The sequence below is a fragment of the Tachypleus tridentatus genome, unplaced genomic scaffold (assembly GCF_004210375.1).
Source record: "Tachypleus tridentatus isolate NWPU-2018 unplaced genomic scaffold, ASM421037v1 tig00693270_pilon, whole genome shotgun sequence".
Taxonomy (NCBI): domain Eukaryota; kingdom Metazoa; phylum Arthropoda; class Merostomata; order Xiphosura; family Limulidae; genus Tachypleus; species Tachypleus tridentatus.
In genome coordinates, this window is record NW_027467940.1 from 12,066 (window position 1) to 32,790 (window position 20,725).

Consider the following 20,725-nt stretch of genomic DNA (forward strand, 5'->3'; position numbering starts at 1 on the left):
GTTTCGAAGCGTGTTTTATCAACTGACTTGTTGATGGAAAAGTTGATTAGTTCCTATAACAAAAATGTTTTCCCAACAGTTTACCATAATAAATACCCAGTATTAAGGCATCTCAATTGAGTCAACCACTTTCTTTCTCTTTCGGGAAGGATTTTTTATCTCTTAAATCAGAAATTGTGAAAAAGTGAGACGTATCGATCAGCTCTTTGCGAGACCTACAAATTTCAACGTGAAAAGTCATCATCACCCGGTATTCCCAGGTGGTCACCCTCCCAAGTACTAACTGGCCCGCCGCCGTTTAGCTTCGGTGATCGGACGAGAACCGGCGCTTTCAACGTGGTATGAACGATGACAGTTTAATTCTTTTCTTATTTGGTGTTTTAAGTGTTACCTAAAAGAAAATCGTTGTCGCAGCCCAAAATTTCCTAGCTGTGAATATAAGAGATGCTTTAGGAATTCACTTTACTGAGGTCGCTGGAAAGTGGAGCCTGATAACTCTGGTTTGTTACACATCCCGGAACAACACGAGTGTCATTACGGGGTATGAAACTGTCGCTCACAGGCGTGTGTGTCATTGACATGGAACACTTAAATTGATCAATTTAGCCTCTGAGAACTTTTCTCAAACGTCTTTTAGTCACATGTTGGTGTTTATGTCTTCTTTATATTTCTTTCGGACCTACTCTCGCAAAATCTGTATTTTACCTCGTTACACAGGCTCACATCCCATCACTTACAGATGTGTGCAGAATTTAGATTTTAACACGAGCTTGCATCGGGATTAGAATTATTTAATATTCACCTTCTTTTATTCGTCATTTGGCTATACACATTAATTTACCTGTGTTTATTAACGTGTATTTTGGTTTCCATCGGGAGAAGTCGTGTGTACCGCCTCGTCTCCCTCACGACAAAATAGTATTAAACGCTGGTTACCGTCTAGTGAGTGCGCCTCAGAAGTCGCCCCTTTGTCTCCGCTCAAAGAAGTGTATGGATATTAATGAAAGTACGTTGCAAAACTGGGAATAATTCCTCTGACGTTATAGGAAACAGAATGAATAAAGCGTGAACAGCACCTGTCACACTTGGCTACTACCGTTCGCGATTCGGAAGCGTGCCACGTATCGAGTTCCTGTACTTATCTGAAACGTTTCCTCAGCGTTTCTTCTTTCAACTGCTAAGTTTTCAATTTTGTTTTTACTGTTTCAGGTAACTTTTTTTTTCTTGTTGTTTTCACCTATTTTGTTTTATAACCCAATAGCAAAGACCTTTTGTCGTTATTGGAAAGTTAATTTTCAAATGTAACGTACATATAAAATAGATATTTGATTTATAAATAAGGTGTGCAATCGTCGGTGTCTCCGAGGAAAGTCTCTCTCTGCTGGGTTATATTTCTAGATTAAAGTAATTTTACAAAACCAAAGGAACGAACGTTATGTAAGGAAACTCGAAATATTTGTCGCATCGCCTTTCTTTCTAGCAGACAGATCCCTCGACAATTGCTTTTTCTTAGGCAAAACGTGCACGAGCGAGACAATTTGTGAAATAGGGAAACGTTTTAAATTCCATCTGTATAAGACTGTCTTTAGATTGATGTGGGCTGGATCTACCATTAACGAAGTTTCATGTATTGTAGATTTCTGCACCCTTGTGCATTCCTGGAAGATCGACCCGCGAAGATAAGGTTCTATTTTTTCTCTTCAATATAATGTCCGATTGAGGTTTAATAAAGTGAATGGAACGCGGCTCACGCCACTTGCTTAGAGAGCTGCTACTTTCAACGATATTTCTACGACAAAGTAATTTTACAAAACGTAAGGAACGAACGTTATGTAAGGAAACTCGAAATATTTGTCGCATCGCCTTCTGTGTGTAGCAGACAGGAGACCCTCGACAATTGCTTTTTCTTAGGCAAAACGCACGAGCGAGCACAATTTTGTGAAATAGGGAAACGTTTTAAATCTCCATCTGTATAAGACTGCTCTTAGATTGATGTGGGCTGGATCTACTCATTAACGAAGTTTATGTTTTGTAGATTTCGCACCCTTTGTGCATTCCGAAGATCGACCCTTAAAGATAGTTGTATTTCTTTTCTCTCAATATACGTCTGATTGAGAGGTTTGGTTTAATGTGAAATGGAACGTATGGCTCACGCCACTTGCTTAGAGAGCTGCTACCTTTCTCCTTCAACGATACTTCTAGACAGGCGTAATTTTACAAAACGTAGCGAACGAACGTTATGTAAGGAAACTCGAAATATTTGTCGCATCGCCTTTTCTGTAGCAGACAGAGACCCTCGACAACTGCTTTTCGAAGCAAACGTGCACGAGCGAGACAATTTCAGGAAATAGGGAAACGTTTTAAATTCCATCTGTATAAGACTGCCTTTAGATTGATGTGGGCTGGATCTACCCCACACACGAAGTTTATGTATTGTAGATTTTGCACCCTTTGCATTCCGGAAGATCGACCCACAAAGATAGTTTATTTCTTTCTCTTCAACAGGCCCATTTGAGGGGTTTGGTTTAAAGTGAATGGAACGTATGGGCTCACGCCACTTCTGTTTAGAGAGCTGCTACTTTTCTCTCAACGATATTTCTAGACACAATAAATTAATTCTTACAAAACGTAGCGAACGAACGTTATGTGGCGGAAAACCTGAAATATTTGTCGCATCGCCTTCTCTGTGCAAGCAGACAGAGACCCCGACAATTGCTTTTTCTTAGGCAAAAAAACGTGCACGAACGAGAACAATTTTGCAAAAAATAATAAAACGTTTTAAATTCCATCTGTATAAGACCGTCTTAGATTGGATGTGGGCTGGATCTACTCATTAACGAAGCTCTATGTATTGTAGATTTCGCACCGTTTGTGCATCTGGAAGACTCCACCCGCGAAGATAGTTTATTTCTTTTCTCTTCAATATACGTCTGATTGAGGGGCCTATTTAAAGTGAAAATGGAACGCAGCTCACGCCACCTCCTGCTTAGAGAGCTGCTACTTTTCTTCAACGATATTTAGACAGAAAGTAATTTTACAAAACGTAGCGAACGAACGTTATATGAGGACCTCGAAATATTTGTCGCATCGCCTCCTTCTGTGTAGCAGACAGAGACCTCGACAATTGCTTTTTCTTTTGGCAAAACGTGCACGAGCGAGACAATTTTGTGAAATAGGGAAACGTTTTAAATTCCATCTGTATAAGACTGCCTTAGATTGATGTGGGCTGGATCTACTCATTAACCATGTTTATGTAGTTTCTTGCACCCTTTGTGCACCTGAAGATCGACCCGAAGATAATTTATTTCTTTTCTCTTCAATATACGTCTGATTGAGGGGTTTGGTTTAAAGTGAATGGAACGCGGCTCACGCCACCCGCTTAGAGAGCTGCTACTTTCTCTTCAACGATATTTCTAGACAAAGTAATTTTACAAAACGTAGCGAACGAACGCTATGTAAGGAAACTCGAAATATTTGTCGCATCGCCTTTCTGTGCAGTGACAGAGACCTCGACAATTGCTTTTCTTAGGCAAAACGTGCACGAGCGAGACAATTTTGTGAAATAGGGAAACGTTTTAAATTCTATCTGTATAAGACTGCCTTAGATTGATGTGGGCTGGATCTACTCATTAACGAAGTTTCTGTTTTGTAGATTTCGCACCTTTGTGCATTCCGAAGATCGACCCGCTAAGATAGTTTATTTCTTTCTCTCCAATATACGTCTGATTGAGGGGTTTGGTTTGAATTGAATGGAACGCGGCTAACGCCACCTGGTTTAGAGAGCTGCTACTTTTCTTGAACGATCGCAGGAAATGAATGTTTGAATTTCTGTTTTCGAAGCGTGTTTTGTCAATAACCACCCGTTGATGGAAAAGTTGATTAGTTCCCATAACAAAAATGTTTTCCCAACAGTTTACCACACAATACCCAGTATTAAGGTGACTTCAATTGAGTCAACCACTTTCTTTCTCTCTCTCTGGAAGGATTTTTATCTCTTAAATCAGAAATTGTGAAAAAGTGAGACGTATCGATCAGCCTTTGCGAGACCTACAATTTCAACAACGTGAAAAAAAAAAAAGTCATCATCACCCGGTATTCCCAGGTGGTCACCCTCCCAAGTACTAACTGGGGCCTGCCGTTGCTTAGCTTCGGTGATCGGACGAGAACTGGCTTTTTTTTTTTTTTTTTTCTTTATTTATCCCACCTCAACGAGGGGTATACACAGAAATACAACAAATAAAACACAAGTTAATGAATTAGCATGTAACAATATCTCTGTAGATTACCATGCTGAAAATTACACACAAAGTTAATAAAATTAAGGAAAAGAAATAAAAGAGGTAATTGGAACAGCAGGTAATCCAACAAACATTATAATGAACATTAACAAACAAGAAATCAATGGATCTTGCATTGGTAACAAAAAATATAATGAAATAAACAACTTATCTTAACAACGTACACAAGAAATAACCTTGGGCACCTTGGGTTACCAAGCTACCAACATAAGAATACACAGAATAAAAAAACATTTAATGAGTTATGTAACAAAGATCTATGATAATGAAGATATATATGTCTCCGTACACGCACTTTAAACATGGAAATTAAAATGAATGACGCGATTTCGTGCAAAAAAAACTGAACGAGCAGAACATATAACCTGACGTGCCAAACTTGTAATTAAACGGAATATGTTCCAGCATCTCCCGGTAACGAAGGATGAGATCCCACTAAGAGGCATCTCCTCCATACCCAGTTTGATATGGGACATCCAAAATAAAATGCCAATAATTTATATACATATGACCACAAGGGCTGTACAAAAGGACATTGGAAAACAGATGGTCTATGGTTTCTGGCGCCTGGGAACAGAAAGTGCACAACCCTGTGGGATGTCTGTCCATATGTATCAGCTTGACATTTGTGGTAATCGCCCGCAACCAGAGTAAATAATCCACATCACAAACAAAAAAACCAACAAAAGAAGAATAAGCGTTTTTACGAATGCGTTTCCAGTCTCCAGGAGGAACAATATCCCCCCAGTAGAATGGAGCAGGGAAGTTATTAGCGAGTGAAAACTGTATATATCCCACCAGTTGCCGCAGAGATAAACCTTGAAAATGAACTCGATTATCGGAGTGGTCCAGAAAATATAAATCCACAACACATGTGGACGACGGAAGAGGAGCCGCTGGGTAGACAAAATCGGCAACCACTCCACAGGCAACGCCTCCTTGAGCATATGAAAATGTGAAAAATTGTGCGGGCATTGGCCAACGGGTCAGCAAGTCCGTACACCTTTCAATCACTGCCCCACCGGAAGAAAAGCAGGGAGCACCTCGTACATTAAAATGACGGACCTGAACCAAACCTGCGTTAATAAATTAGGAAATGAAATGTTCGGTGGCGAACATCAACAACAGCTGGATTGAAAAACAAAGGTTCATCAAAAATTTGGGGGGAAAGAGGAGCTGGGACAATCCCTTTATCCCCAAGAAGAACCTTCCAGGCATGAAACATTTCCTGAATATAGAAAGGTAACGATTTCACAAAACGTGGCAAAATACGGCATTGAAGAATCCGAAAGCTTAAAGAGAGATTACCATAACAAGAAAAAATCCAGAAAGAAGTTGTCGCAAGGTGGAAGGACAAGAAGCATCCAAACAACGCTGCAAAACTTCAAACGGAATGCGAGTTTACGAGTGTTAACATCAACCAAGTTGATACCTCCACAATCATAACTCCGAATCAGAATACCGTATGCCACTTTATGTATATACCTCCCCGCCAAATAAAATCCAGTATACATTTGCGAAATCTAGCCTCAAACTGTCTTGGCAACGGGAGTATATTCAACGGGTACCATAACACCGATGCCACCAAGGAGTTCACCACTACAAGAGATTTACCCCTTTAGTGACAAAGAACGAAATCGCCACGACACCAAGACACGAGATACCCTGCGCAATACACCCCTGCCACGTATCTTGCAGCATGACATCGAAATTAGAGTGAAAACTATTCCCAAAATCCGAATAGGATCCTGGGAAATTCTCAACTCACCAAGGACGAAGTCTGCAGAAGAGGCCAAACACCCAACCCACAAAACCCCTGACTCTTGGTCCAGTTGATCTTCCCACCAGTAGCTTTGCCAAAAGTTTCAGACATCCAAACACATGCGGCAAAGATCGGCGTCCGTAAGGTTAAGGTGGTATCATCAGCATGCTGATAAGTAGTGAAGGCGTGGTGAGTAGCACATCACCACCAATACCAGTAATATGTACATTATGGACTAACATATTTCGTAACGGTTCGACACTGAGAACGTAAAGTAGCAGACATGGGGCATCCTTGACGAATACCCGAGTAGTAGCAAAATCATTAGTGAGAAATCCATTAAACTTTACACAACTAGAAATAGAAGTATAGCAAAAGACGAACCCAATGAACAAAAGTAGAACCAAAACCCATACGCAGAAGAAGTTGAAATAGATAGTCATAGGCCAATTGATCAAAAGCTTGCATCTGATCGAGCTTCAAAAAGATTCCACCCTGGCCGGTATTACGTGCAAAGATTGCAATAGCAAAACGAGTGTTAATGGAGTATCAGCAACGTCCCGTCCAGGTATACACCCGGATTGGTCTCATCTGAAACTAAACTGGAGATCACAGACGAGTTATGACGAGCCAGCACTTTGGCCAAAAGCTTATAGTCAGTGCACGTGTAATGTCAAGCCGGCTGTTAGCCGCCAACCGTCGATCCCCCCTTCTGGATATAGGAACAATTACCCCAGAACACATTGTACGGAGCAACTGTGGAGAGGAAACAGTTGAGACAAGACAGATAAAAAAGTCGTCAACAAAAAAGAGGTAGAAAATATTTGAAAAATTCGGAGGTAAAACCATCCAAACCAGGAGATTTGCCCAGCGGTAAACTGTCTAAAGCAGCGATAACTTCCGGAACCGTGAATGGAGCATCACAAATATTAGCTTGTTCACTGGAAAGAGTTCGATCAACAAATGAGAGAACTAAATCTATGTCTGCCTGCAGAACGATATCCTTAGAGTACAGTGTGCGGAATAATACTGATGTAAAACAGCAGCGATATCTTCCACACCGGACACCTCCACACCCCTATCAGTGAGCATGGATCTAAACTCAATTCTGCTTTGACGGACCTTTTCCATACGAAGAAAGTAAGATGTAGATCTCTACACTCCTCAAACCAACGAATATGAGATCGAATCCTCGCCCCCTCTATGGTATCGTGATCCAAAGTCTCCAATGCATCTTCAAGTTCATACAATTTGACCTTAGATCTAACAGGGAAACGGGTCATTTCGAAGCTCACGATTGATGGACGACTCAATGACATTTGCGAGAACGGGATGCCTGCGCACGAAGAATCGAATAACGCTCGGAAAATACGGAACGCGCATTTCAATTGTTCATACCATTTAATTTATCAGTCCCATAAACTGACCAACTACGACTTCTGGCGATCAACAGCTTAATGGCTTTCACATATTCGGCATCCCTCAATAACTGGTTATTGAAGCCAGAAATTAGGACCTCTGACAATTGGTCGCAGAGTAAGGTCGAAGCCCATAAAAGCGTGATCTGTAGCAGGAAACCACAACGTACGGAAACGTTGGACAGTCCCCCTGCAAGGTAGAAGAAAGCAAATTCCTGTCAATACGTGACGACATCATCTCTCACCATTAACAAAACGCTTCCATGTGAAACCAGGTGTAGTCGGCGATATGAGTGAATGCGCATCAAGCAAATCAAACCTATTAAGAAACTGGACAAAGCCGAACGGCTGGCGTCGTCGGTAGAAACGGACCGGAATCGATCGCGTGCCACATCCACCACACAATTAAAATCTCCCACAACAAGCAATCCTGTGCAACCATCCAAACAATACTCCAAGTTTGGAAAATTCCTGTCGTCGGAGATATCGCGAGGAGCGTACACAGATGATAACAGATAAGACAAAGACTCTGAAACTGAATTTGACTACCAGAACCCTACCCACCCCATCAGAAAGAAACGAATGTAACATTATCACACAAAACTGCTGTACCAAGATGGTAACTTTGTCGGCTAGAAGTAGAATTATTAAAAAAAGCTACACCTGGCCAAAATTTCAGAACGACATCAGAAAATCATCAGTAAAAAACGTTTCCTGTAAACAAACAACATCAAAATTAGTAACAAAGTAATCCAGATAATAAGACAGTTTACTAATATTACGCAACCCATTACAATTCAAAACTCCCACCCTTAGTAAATGTACCATGCTAAAGAGAAAGTAAAGGTACAAGAATTGAAAGGAAACTGTCACAAACACAAAAAATAACAAGAATAAATGTAAAGATCTAAGCAAATATGCACAAAGTTCAAATAACAATAAATGACAGTCTTACACGAACTGAAACAAACAAACTGTCACAAAAAACACATTTAAGGCTGCGACACCGCCTTCGCCTCTCGCCCGAGATATCCGTAGTATTGGCATCGTCCGACACCCGTTTTCGTCCACTGCCCTTCTTAGAAGTGTCACCAGGAGACATTGCCATTACACTCAGCATACTCCAACGACGAGGAAGAGGCACCTCCACATCGCCGGCGGTATTCTCACCACCAACCGGAAGTGGCGGGAAGTGACGATCAAAATTGCGACTTGCAGCAGGGGTGACTACTTGCCCGTTCCCTGGCTGGCCCCACCAGAAACCGTCGATCGTCGGCAGAAACATCGTCCACCACCCGATGGGTAGCTGCAGCTTTTGAAAGGGGAATTTCTCCGAATCAACGCGTGGACAAACAGAAATGGTGTCAACATCAGCGAGGCACTGCACGAGAGGGAGCAGCCGTTTCTACTTTAGCGGCGTCACAAGAAGTAGGCGTGGCACATCAGCGTCGTCACTAGAGGAAGTTCGAGAACACGCTTGGGACAACGTTGACGGACGTGTCCCTGCATATGACAATGTCGGCATATAAATTGGGGCAACCGCGATATAGATGATCCGCCCCAAACATAAATTACATACTTCTTTGACTGGCGATCATGCTTCACTTTTACCATTACCGCCTTGCCCAAAAGGATCAAAAACTTTACTACAAAACGGCAAAAGAGATACACTTCTCTACTAAAACACACACGAACATGGCGTATACCTAAGTATATGCCCTGGTCCCTCTTCCCACAATAGGGCTTTTCACCTCACAATCATAATCTTTAAGTTTATTTAGAATAATATCATCGTCGATATATTCGGGTACGTCCATAAATGACACAGTAATAGTACGTTTAGTGACACCATTAGCCGAACAGTGCACACCATTTACAGTTAGACCAGCATCTATAGCCAGGTCCACATCGTCGGGAAGAACAAAAGTTACCCCATATCCACCTGGGCGAGGAACTACGGCAGTGACCGAAGCAGCACCAAACGTAGAAATAACAGAATGGATAACGTCCCCATGGTTTGAAGTTGTCGTTTCCACAAAAACTGTACGACGCATAACTTCCATGACCTTCTTGGTTGATGAAGACATCGTCAAACAACTTGGAAAAAATAAAAATCTAGCAAAAAAAAAAAAGAACTACACGCTCACTAGGCTTAGCTGTTAAATTTACACTCAAGGCAATGAGGAGCTCGAAAAACACGTCTGTACTCGTTGACGAGAACCGGCGCTTTCAACGTGGTATGAACGATGACAGTTTAATTTTTTCTTATTTGGTGTTTTAAGTGTTACTCTAAAAGAAAATCGTTGTCGCAGCCCAAAATTTCCTAGCTGTGAAATATAAGAGATGCTTTAGGAATTCACTTTACTGGAGGTCGCTGGAAAGTGGAGCCTGATAACTCTGGTTTTGGTTACACATCCCCGGAACAACACGAGTGTCACATGGGGTATGGAAACTGTCGCTCACAGGCGTGTGTGTCATTGACATGGAACACTTAAATTGATCAATTTAGCCTCTGAGAACTTTTCTCAAACGTCTTTAGTCACATGTTGGTGTTTATGTCTTCTTTATATTTCTTTTCGACCTACTTTCGCAAAATCTGGTATTTTACTCGTTACACAGGCTCACATCCCATCACTTACAGATGTGTGTGCAGAATTTAGATTTTAACACGAGCTTGCATCGGGATTAGAATTATTTAATATTCACCTTCTTTTATTCGTCATTTGGCTATACATACTAATTTTACCTGTGTTTATTAACGTGTATTTTGTTTCCATCGGGAGAAGTCGGTACTCGCCTCGTCTCCCCTACGACAAAATAGTATTAAACGCTGGTTACCGTCTAGTGGAGATTCTCAGAAGTCGCTCCTTTGTCTCCTGCTCAAAGAAGTGTATGGATATTAATGAAAGTACGTTGCAAAAACTGGGAATAATTTCTCTGACGTTTAGAAACAGAATGAATAAAGGAACAGCACCTGTCACACTCGGCTATTACCACCGTTCGCGAGTCGGAAGCGTGCCACGTATCGAGTTCCTACTTATCTGAAACGCTTCTGCGTTTTTCTTTCACTCAAGCTAAGTTTTCAATTTTGCTTTAACTGTTTTGTAACTTTTTTTTCTTGTTGTTTCTACTCACCTATTTTGTTTTATATATCCAATAGCAAAGACTCTTGTCGTTATTGGAAAGTTAATTTTCAAATGTACGTACATATAAAATAGATATTTGATTTATAAATAAGGTGTGCAATCGTCGGTGTCTCCGAGTAAAGTCTCTCTGCTAAGGTTATATTTCTAGACAAAGTAATTTTACAAAACGTAGCGAACGAACGTTATGTAAGGAAACTCGAAATATTTGTCGCATCGCCTTTTCTGTGTAGCAGACAGATCCCTCGACAATTGCTTTTTCTTAGGCAAAACGCAAACGAGCGAGACAATTTGTGAAATAGGGAAACGTTTTAAATTCCATCTGTATAAGACTGCCTTAGATTGATGTGGGCTGGATCTACCTATTAACGAAGTTTATGTTTTGTAGATTTCGCACCCTTTGTGCATTCCGAAGATCGACCCGCGAAGATAGTTTATTTCTTTCTTCAATATACGTCTGATTGAGGGTTTGGTTTAAAGTGAATGGAACGCGGCTCACGCCACTCTGCTTTAGAGAGCTGCTACTTTTCTTCAACGATATTTCTAGACAAAGTAATTTTACAAAACGTAGCGAACGAACGTTATGTAAGGAAACTCGAAATATTTGTCGCATCGCTCCTTCTGTAGCAGACAGAGACCTCGACAATTGCTTCTTTCTTAGGCAAAACGTGCATGAGCGAGACAATTTTGTGAAATAGGGAAACGTTTTAAATTCCATCTGTATAAGACTGCCTTAGATTGATGTGGGCTGGATCTACTCATTAACGAAGTTTATGTATTGTAGATTTCGCACCCTTGTGCATTCCGAAGATCGACCCGCGAAGATAGTTTATTTCTTTTCTCTTCAATATACGTCTGATTGAGGGGTTTGGTTTAAAGTGAATGGAACGCGGCTCACGCCACTTGCTTAGAGACAGCTACTTTTCTTCAACGATATTTCAGGAATGAAAGTAATTTTACAAAACGTAGCGAACGAACGTTATGTAAGGAAACTCGAAATATTTGTCGCATCGCCTTCTGTGTGTAGCAGACAGAGACCTGACAATTGCTTTTTCTAGGCAAAACGCACGAGAGAGACTTTTTTGTGAAATAGGGAAACGTTTTGCATTCCATCTGTATAAGACTGCCTTAGATTGATGTGGGCTGGATCTTACCATTAACGAAGTTTATGTATTGTAGATTTCGCACCCTTGTGCATTCCGAAGATCGACCCGCGAAGATAGTTTATTTCTTCTCTCAATATACGTCTGATTGGAGGTTTGGCTTAAAGTGAATGGAACGCGGCTCACGCCAATTTGCTTAGAGAGAGCTGCTACTTTTCTTCAACGATACTTGTAGACAAAGTAATTTTACAAAACGTAGCTGAACGAACGTTATGTAAGGAAACTCGGAAATATTTGTCGCATCGCCTTTTCTGCAGCAGCAGACAGAGACCTGACAATTGTTTTTTTTCTTTGGCAAAACGTGCACGAGCGAGACAATTTTGTAAATAGGGAAACGCTTTTAAATTCCATCTGTATAAGACTGTCTTAGATTGATGTGGGCTGGATCTACCCATTAACGAAGTTTATGTATTGTAGATTTCGTAACCCCTTTGTGCATTCCGGAAGATCGACCCGCCTGAAGATAGTTTATTTCTTCTCTCTCAATATACGTCTGATTGAGGGTTTGGTTTAAAGTGAAATGGAACGCGGCTCACGCCAATTTGCTTAGAGAGCAAGTACTTTCTCTTCAACGATATTTCTAGACAAAGTGACTTTTACAAAACGTAGCGAACGAACGTTATGTAAGGAAAATTGAAATATTTGTCGCATCGCCTTTTCTGTGTAGCAGACAGACCTCGACAATTGCTTCTTCTTAGGCAAAACGTGCACGAGCTATAGACAATTTTGTGAAATAGGGAAACGTTTTAAATTCCATCTGTATAAGACTGCCTTTAGATTGATGTGGGCTGGATCTACTCATTAACGAAGTTTCTGTTTTGTAGATTTTGCACCCTTTGTGCATCTGGAAGATCGACCCGCGAAGATAGTTTCTTTTCTATTTCTTTTCTCACATATGTCTGATTGAGGGGTTTATTTAAAGTGAAATGGAACGCGGCTCACGCCATTTTGCTTAGAGAGCTGCCACTCTTCTTCTTCAACGATATTTCTAGACAAAGTATATTTACAAAACGTGCGAACGAACGTTATGTAGGAAACTCGAAATATTTGTCGCATCGCCCTTTCTGTGTGTAGCAGACAGAGACCTCGACAATTGCTTTTTTCTTAGGCAAAACGTGCGACGAGCGAGACAATTTTGTGAAATAGGGAAACGTTTTAAATTCCATCTGTATAAGAATCCTCTAGATTGATGTGGGCTGGATCTACCATTAACGAAGTTATGTATTGTAGATTTCGCACCTTTGTGCATTCCTGGAAGATCGACCCGCGAAGATAGTTTTTATTTCTTTCTCTTCAATATACGTCTGATTGAGGGGTTTGGTTTAAAGTGTGAATGGAACGCGGCTCACGCCAACTTGCTTAGAGAGAGCTGCTACTTTTCTTCAACGATATTTCTAGACAAAAGTAATTTTACAAAACGTAAGCGAACGAACGTTATGTAAGGAAATCTCGAAATATTTGTCGCATCGCCTTTCTGTGTAGCAGACAGACAGACCCGACAATTGCTTTTTCTTAGGCAAAACGTGCACGAGCGAGACAATTTTGTGAAATAGGGAAACGTTTTAAATTCCATCTGTATAAGACTGCCTTAGATTGATGTGGGCTTGATCTACTCATTAACGAAGTTTCTGTTTTGTAGATTTCTGCACCCCTTTGTGCATTCCGAAGATCGACCCGCTAAGATAGTTTATTTTATTTTTCTCTCCAACGTACGTCTGATTGGAGGGGTTTGGTTTGAATTGAATGGAACGCGGCTAACGCCACCTGCTTAGAGAGAGCTGCTACTTTTCTTGAACGATCGCAGGAAATGAATGTTTGAATTTCGTTTTCGAAGCGTGTTTTATCAACTGACTTGATGATGAAAAAGTTGATTAGTTCCTATAACAAAAATGTTTTCCCCAACAGTTTACCATAATAAATACCCAGTATTAAGGCACTTAATTGAGTCAACCACTTTCTTTCTCTTCGGAAGGATTTTATCTCTCTAAATCAGAAATTGTGAAAAAGTGAGACGTATCGATCAGCTCTTTTGCGAGACCTACAAATTTCAACGTGAAAAGTCATCATCACCCGGTATTCCCAGGTGGTCACCCTCCCAAGTACTAACTGGCCCGCTGCTGTTTAGCTTCGGTGATCGGTTACGAGAACCGGCGCTTTCAACGTGGTATGAACGATGACAGTTTAATTCTTTTCTTATTTGGTGTTTTAAGTGTTACTCTAAAAAGAAAATCGTTGTCGCAGCCCAAAATTTCCTAGCTGTGAAATATAAGAGATGCTTTAGGAATTCAATTTTACTGAGGTCGCTGGAAAGTGGAGCCTGATAACTCTGGTTTCAGTTAACATCCCCGGAACAACACGAGTGTCACATGGGGTATGGAAACTGTCGCTCACAGGCGTGTGTGTCATTGACATGGAACACTTAAATTGATCAATTTAGCCTCTGAGAACTCTTTTCTCAAACGTCTTTAGTCACATGTTGGTGTTTATGTCTTCTTTATATTTCTTTCTGACCTACTTTCGCAAAATCTGGTATTTTACTCTCCACATTAGGCTCACATCCCATCACTTACAGATGTGTGTGCAGAATTTAGATTTTAACACGAGCTTGCATCGGGATTAGAATTATTTAATATTCACCTTCTTTATATTTGGCTATACACATTATTAATTACCCTGTGTTTATTAACGTGTATTTTGGTTTCCATCGGGAGAAGTCGTGTACTCGCCCTCTGTCTCCTCTACGACAAAATAGTATTAAACGCTGGTTACCGTCTAGTAGTGGAGGCCTCTCAGAAGTCGCTCCTTTGTCTCTGCTAAAGAAGCTGCTATGGATATTAATGAAAGTACGTTGCAAAAAACTGGGAATAATTCTTTCTGAAACAGAATGAATAAAGGAACAGCACCCGTCACACTCGGTACTTCTCACTGTCTGCGAGTCGGAAGCGTGCCACGTATCGAGTTCCATACTTATCTGAAACGTTTCCTCTGCGTTTTTCTTCTCACTGCTAAGTTTTCAATTTTGCTTTTTGCCTGTTTTGTAACTTTTTTTCTTGTTGTTTCTACTCACCTATTTTGTTTTATAATCCATAGCAAAGACTCTTGTCGTTATTGGAAAGTTAATTTTCAAATGTAACGTACATATAAAATAGATATTTGATTTATAAATAAGGTGTGCAATCGTCGGTGTCTCCGAGTAAAGTCCTCTCTGCTGGGTTATATTTCTAGAACAAAGTAATTTTACAAAACGTAGCGAACGAAACGTTGCAATGTAAGGAAACTCGAAATATTTGTCGCATCGCCTTTCTGTGTAGTAGACAGATCCCTCGACAATTGCTTTTTTCTTAGGTAAAACGTGCACGAGCGAGCCAATTTTGTGAAATAGGGAAACGTTTTAAATTCCATCTGTATAAGACTGCCTTAGATTGATGTGGGCTGATCTACCCATTAACGAAGTTTATGTATTAGATTTCTGCACCCTTTGTGTATTCCGAAGATCGACCCGCAAAGATAGTTTATTTTCTTTTCTTTCAATATACGTCTGATTGGAGGGGTTTGGTAAAGTGAATGGAACGCGGCTCACGCTAATTTGCTTAGAGAGTTGCTACTTTTCTTCAACGATATTTCTAGACAAAGTAATTTTACAAAACGTAGCGAACGAACGTTGCGTAAGGAAACTCGAAATATTTGTCGCATCGCCTTTTCTGTGTAGCAGACAGAGATCCCGACAATTGTTTCTTTTCTTAGGCAAACGTGCACGAGCGAGACAATTTTAGTGATAGGAAACGTTTTAAATTCCATCTGTATAAGACTGCCTTAGATTGATGTGGGCTGGATCTTACCTACATTAACGAAGTTTATGTATTGTAGATTTCTGCACCTTTTGTGCATTCCGAAGATCGACCCGCGAAGAGTAGTTGTATTTCTTTCTCTCAATATACGTCTGATTGAGTGGGCCTGGCTTTAAAGTGAAATGGAACGCGGCTCACGCCACTCTGCTTAGAGAGCTGCCACTTCTTTCTTCAACGATATTGTGACTAGACAAAGGAATTTTACAAAACGTAGCGAACGAACGTTATGTAAGGAAACTCGAAATATTTGTCGCATCGCCTTTTCTGTGTAGCAGACAGAGACCCTCGACAATTGCTTTTTCTTTGGCAAAACGTGCACGAGCGAGACAATTTTGTGAAATAGGGAAACGTTTTAAATTCCATCTGTATAAGACTGCTCTTAGATTGATGTGGGCTGGATCTACCTACAACGAAGTTTATGTATTGTAGATTTCGCACCCTTTGTGCATTCCGAAGATCGACCCGCGAAGATAGCTTTATTTCTTTTCTCCTTCAATATACGTCTGGATTGAGGGGTTTGGTTTAAGTGAATGGAACGCGGCTCACGCCACTTGCTTAGAGAGCTGCTACTTTTCTTCAACGATATTTCTAGACAAAGTAATTTTACAAAAACGTAGCGAACGAACGTTATGTAAGGAAACCTGAAATATTTGTCGCATCGCTTTTCTGTGTAGCAGACAGACCTCGACAATTGTTTTTCTTAGGCAAAACGTGCACGAGCGAGACAATTTTGTGAAATAGGGAAACGTTTTAAATTCCATCTGTATAAGACTGCCTTAGATTGATGTGGGCTGGATCTACTCATTAACGAAGTTTCTGTTTTTGTAGATTTCTGCACCCCTTGTGCATTCCGGAAGATCGACCCGCTAAGATATAGTTTATTTCTTTCTCTCTCCAACGCAACGTCTGATTGGAGGGGTTTGGTTTGAATTGAATGGAACGCGGCTAACGCCACCTGTTTAGAGAGAGCTGCTACTTTCTTGAACGATCGCAGGAAATGAATGTTTGAATTTCGTTTTCGAAGCGGTTTTATCAACTGACTTGTTGATGGGAAAAGTTGATTAGTTCCTCATAACAAAATGTTTTCCCAACAGTTTACCATAATAAATACCCAGTATTAAGGCACTTTCAATTGAGTCAAACCACTTTCTTTCTCTCTTTCGGGAAGGATTTTTATCTCTCTAAATCAGAAATTGTAGAAAAAGTGAGACGTACTCGATCAGCTCTTTGCGAGACCTACAAATTTCAACGTGAAAAAAAAAAAAAAAGTCATCATCACCCGGTATTCCCAGGTGGTCACCCCTCCCAAGTACCTAAACCTGGCCCGCCGTTGCTTAGCTTCGGTGATCGGACGAGAACCGGCTTTTTTTTTTTTTTCTCTTTATTTATCCCACCTCAACGAGGGGTATACACAGAAATACAACAAATAAAACACAAGTTAATGAATTAGCATGTAACAATAACTCTATAGATTACACATGTTGAAAATTACCACAAAGTTAATAAAATTAAGGAAAAAGAAATAAAAGAGGTAATTGGAACAGCAGGTAATCCAACAAACATTATAATGAACATTAACAAACAAGAAATCAATGGATCTTTCATTGGTAAATAAAAAAATATAATGAAATAACAACTTATCTTAACAACGTACACAAGAATAACCTTGGGCACCCTTGGGTTACCAAGCTACCAACATAAAGAATACACAGAATAAAAAAACATTTAATGAGTTATGTAACAAAGATCTATGATAATGAAGATATATATGTCTACGTACATGCACTTTAAACATGGAAATTACGTGAATTTCGAGGATGATGGCCAAATAAACTGAACGAGCAGAACATATAACCTGACGTGCCAAACTAGTAATCAAACGGAATATGTTCCAGCATCTCCTGGTAACGAAGGGGTGAGGTCCCACTGGCGAGGCATCTCTCCATACCCAGTTAGATATGGGACATCCAAAATAAAACGCCAATAATTTATATACATATGACCACAAAAGGCTGCAACAAAAGGACATAGGAAAACAGATGGTCTATGGTTTCCCGCGCCTGTGAACAGAAAGTGCACAACCCTGTGGATGTCTGTCCATATGTACTAGCTTGACATTAGTGGTTATCGCCCGCAACCAAAGTAAATAACCACATCACAAACATGAAACCACAAAAGAAGAATGTTGCTTTTTTTTCGAATGAGGTTTCAATCTCCTGGGAGGAACAATATCCCCCAGTAGAATGGAGCAGGTAAATTAGTAGCTAGTGAACACTGTATATGACCCACCAGTTGCTTCCACAGATAAACCTTGAAAATGAACCCGGTTATGAGTGGTCCAGAAAATATAAATCTACAACAAGTGGTCGATGGAGAGGAGCCGGCTGGTTGGACAAAACCGTCAACCAGTCCACAGGCAACGCCTCCTTCAGCATATTAAAATGTGAAACAATTGTGCGGGACATTGACCAACGGATCAGCGTCCGTACACATTTCAATCACCGCCCTGCCACCGGAAGAAAACCTGGGAGCACCTCGTACAACAAAATGGACCTGAACCAAACCTGCGCTGATAAATTCAGGAAAATTAAATGTTCGGTTCCGAACATCCACAATAGCCGGATTGAAAAACAAAGGTTCATCAAAACTTGTGGGGAAAGAGGGAGCTGGACAATCCCTTTTCCAAGTAAGAAGAACCTTCCAGGTGCATGAAACATTTCCTGAATATACAAAGGTAACGATTTCACAAAACGTGGCAAAAATTCGGCATTGAAGAATCTGAAAGCCCAAAGCGAGATTGCCATAACAAGAAAAAATCCAGAAAGAAGTTGTCGCAAGGTGGAAGGACAAGAAGCATCCAAACAACGCTGCAACAATCTCAAACGGAATGCAAGTTTACGAGGGCATTAATATCAACCAAGTTGATACCTCCACAATCATAACTCCGGATCAGAATACCGTATGCCACTTTATGTATACCTCCCCGCCAAATAAAATCAAGTATACATTTGCGAAATCGAGCCTCAACTAAGTTGGCAACGGCAGAATTTGCAACGTAAACCACAACACAGATGCTACCAAGGAATTCACCACAAGAGATTTACCTTCAGTGACAAATGAACGAAACGCCACGACACCAAGATACGAGATACTCCCTGCGCAAAAACATCCTGCCACGTATCCTGCAGCATTACATCGAAATGGGAGTGGAAAACTATACCCTAAATCCTAATAGGATCCTGGGAAATTCTCAACTCATCCAGGACAAAGTCTGCAGAAGAGGGCCAAACACCCAACCCACAAACCCTGACTCTTGGCCCAGTTGATCCTTTCCCCAGTAGTTTCAAGCTGCAAAAGTTTGGCATACATCCAACACATGAGGCAAAGATTTTGGCGTCCCGTAAGGTCAAAGTGGTATCATCAGCATGCTGATAAGTAAGGGACATGTGTTGAGGGAACACATCACCCCAATACCAGTAATATGAACATTATGAACTAACATATTTCGTAACGGTTCGACACTGAGAACGTAAAGTAAAGCAGACATTGGGCATCCTGACGAATACCCCTGGTTACAGCAAAATCATTTGTGAGAAATCCATTAAACTTAACACAACTAGAAATAGAAGTATAGCAAAGACGAACCCAAATGAACAAAAAAAGTAGAACCAAAAACCCATACGCACAAGTATAGTTGAAATAGATACTCATAGGCCACCCGATCAAAGGCTTGCATCTGATCGAGCTTCAAAAAGATTCCACCCTGGCCGGGTATTAAACGTAAAGATTGCAATAAAGCAAAACGAGTGTTAACGGAGTATCAGCAACGTCCCGTCCAGGTATATACAATCTCCGATTGGTCATCTGAAACTGCAAACTGGAGATCACAGACGAAAGGCGACGAGCCAGCACTTTGGCCAGAAGCTTATAGCGTCAGAACATAGTAATGTCAAAGGCCGGCTGTTAGCCGCCAACCGTCGATCCCCGCCTTCGATAGGAAACAATTACCCCGAACACATTGAACTGAGCAACTGTGGAGAGAGGAAAAGGCCGACAGGACAGACACAAAGTCGTCAACAAAAATGAGGGAGGAAACATTTGTAAAAATTCGGACGTAAAACCATCCAAACCAGGAGATTTTGGCCAATTGGTAAACTGTCTAGAGCAGCGAGAGATTTCCGAAATCGTGAATGGAGCATCGCCAAATATCAGCTTGTTCATGGGTGAGAGTTTTATCAACAAAGGTGAGAACGAAATCGATGTCGTCCTGCAGAACAATATCTTCAGTATATAGTGCTGGAATAATATTGATGCAGAACAGCAGCGACATCATCCGCATCGGACACTTCTTCACCCCATCAGTGAGCATGGATCGAAACTCACCCTTGCCTGTCGGACTCTCTTCCATACGAAGAAAGTAAGAGGTAGACCTCTCACCCTCCTCAAAACCAACGAATATGAGAACGAATCCTCGCCCCCTATCGTATGGTGATCCAAAGTCTCCAATCCATCTTCGAGTTCATATAATTTTACCTTAGACCTACCAGGGTAACGGGACAGCTCGAAGCTCACCTGTAATGGACGACCAAGCTGACATTTGCGTGAGAACGGGATGCCCAGTGCCTGAAGAAGCGGAATATCGCTGGGTAAGTGAACGGAACGTCGTGATTTCAATGTTTCATACCACGAAATTTTATTAGTCCCATATACCCGTCCAACTTCGACTCTGGCGATTAACAGCTTAATGGCTTCTTCACATTATTCGGCATCCATCAACAACTGGTCTATTGAAGTGCCAGAAATTTCAGACCCTGACAACGGGCCGCAGTGCAAGCCTCGTAAGCCCAATGAAAGCATGATCTGTAGCAGGAAACCACAACGCAATACGTGTTGTTTGACAGTCCCCTGTAAGGTAGATGATAGCAAAACCTTATCAGCCACGAGACGACAACATCTCACCATTAACAAAGCTCTTCCACGTGAAACCAGGGTAGTCGGCGATAGAGAGAGAATGCGCACTGGAAGTAAATCAAACTTACTGAGGAAACTGAACAAAAGCCGAACGACTAGTGATCACGGGAGAAACGAACAAA

At 41.0% G+C, this 20,725-nt stretch overlaps 2 pseudogenes; both read right to left on the reverse strand.

The window, feature by feature from the left end:
- Positions 1–235: 235 nt before the first annotated feature.
- Positions 236–353, reverse strand: LOC143243762 (5S ribosomal RNA; annotated as a pseudogene).
- Positions 354–13,842: 13,489 nt separating this feature from the next.
- On the reverse strand, positions 13,843–13,962 carry LOC143243763 (5S ribosomal RNA; annotated as a pseudogene).
- Positions 13,963–20,725: the final 6,763 nt, after the last annotated feature.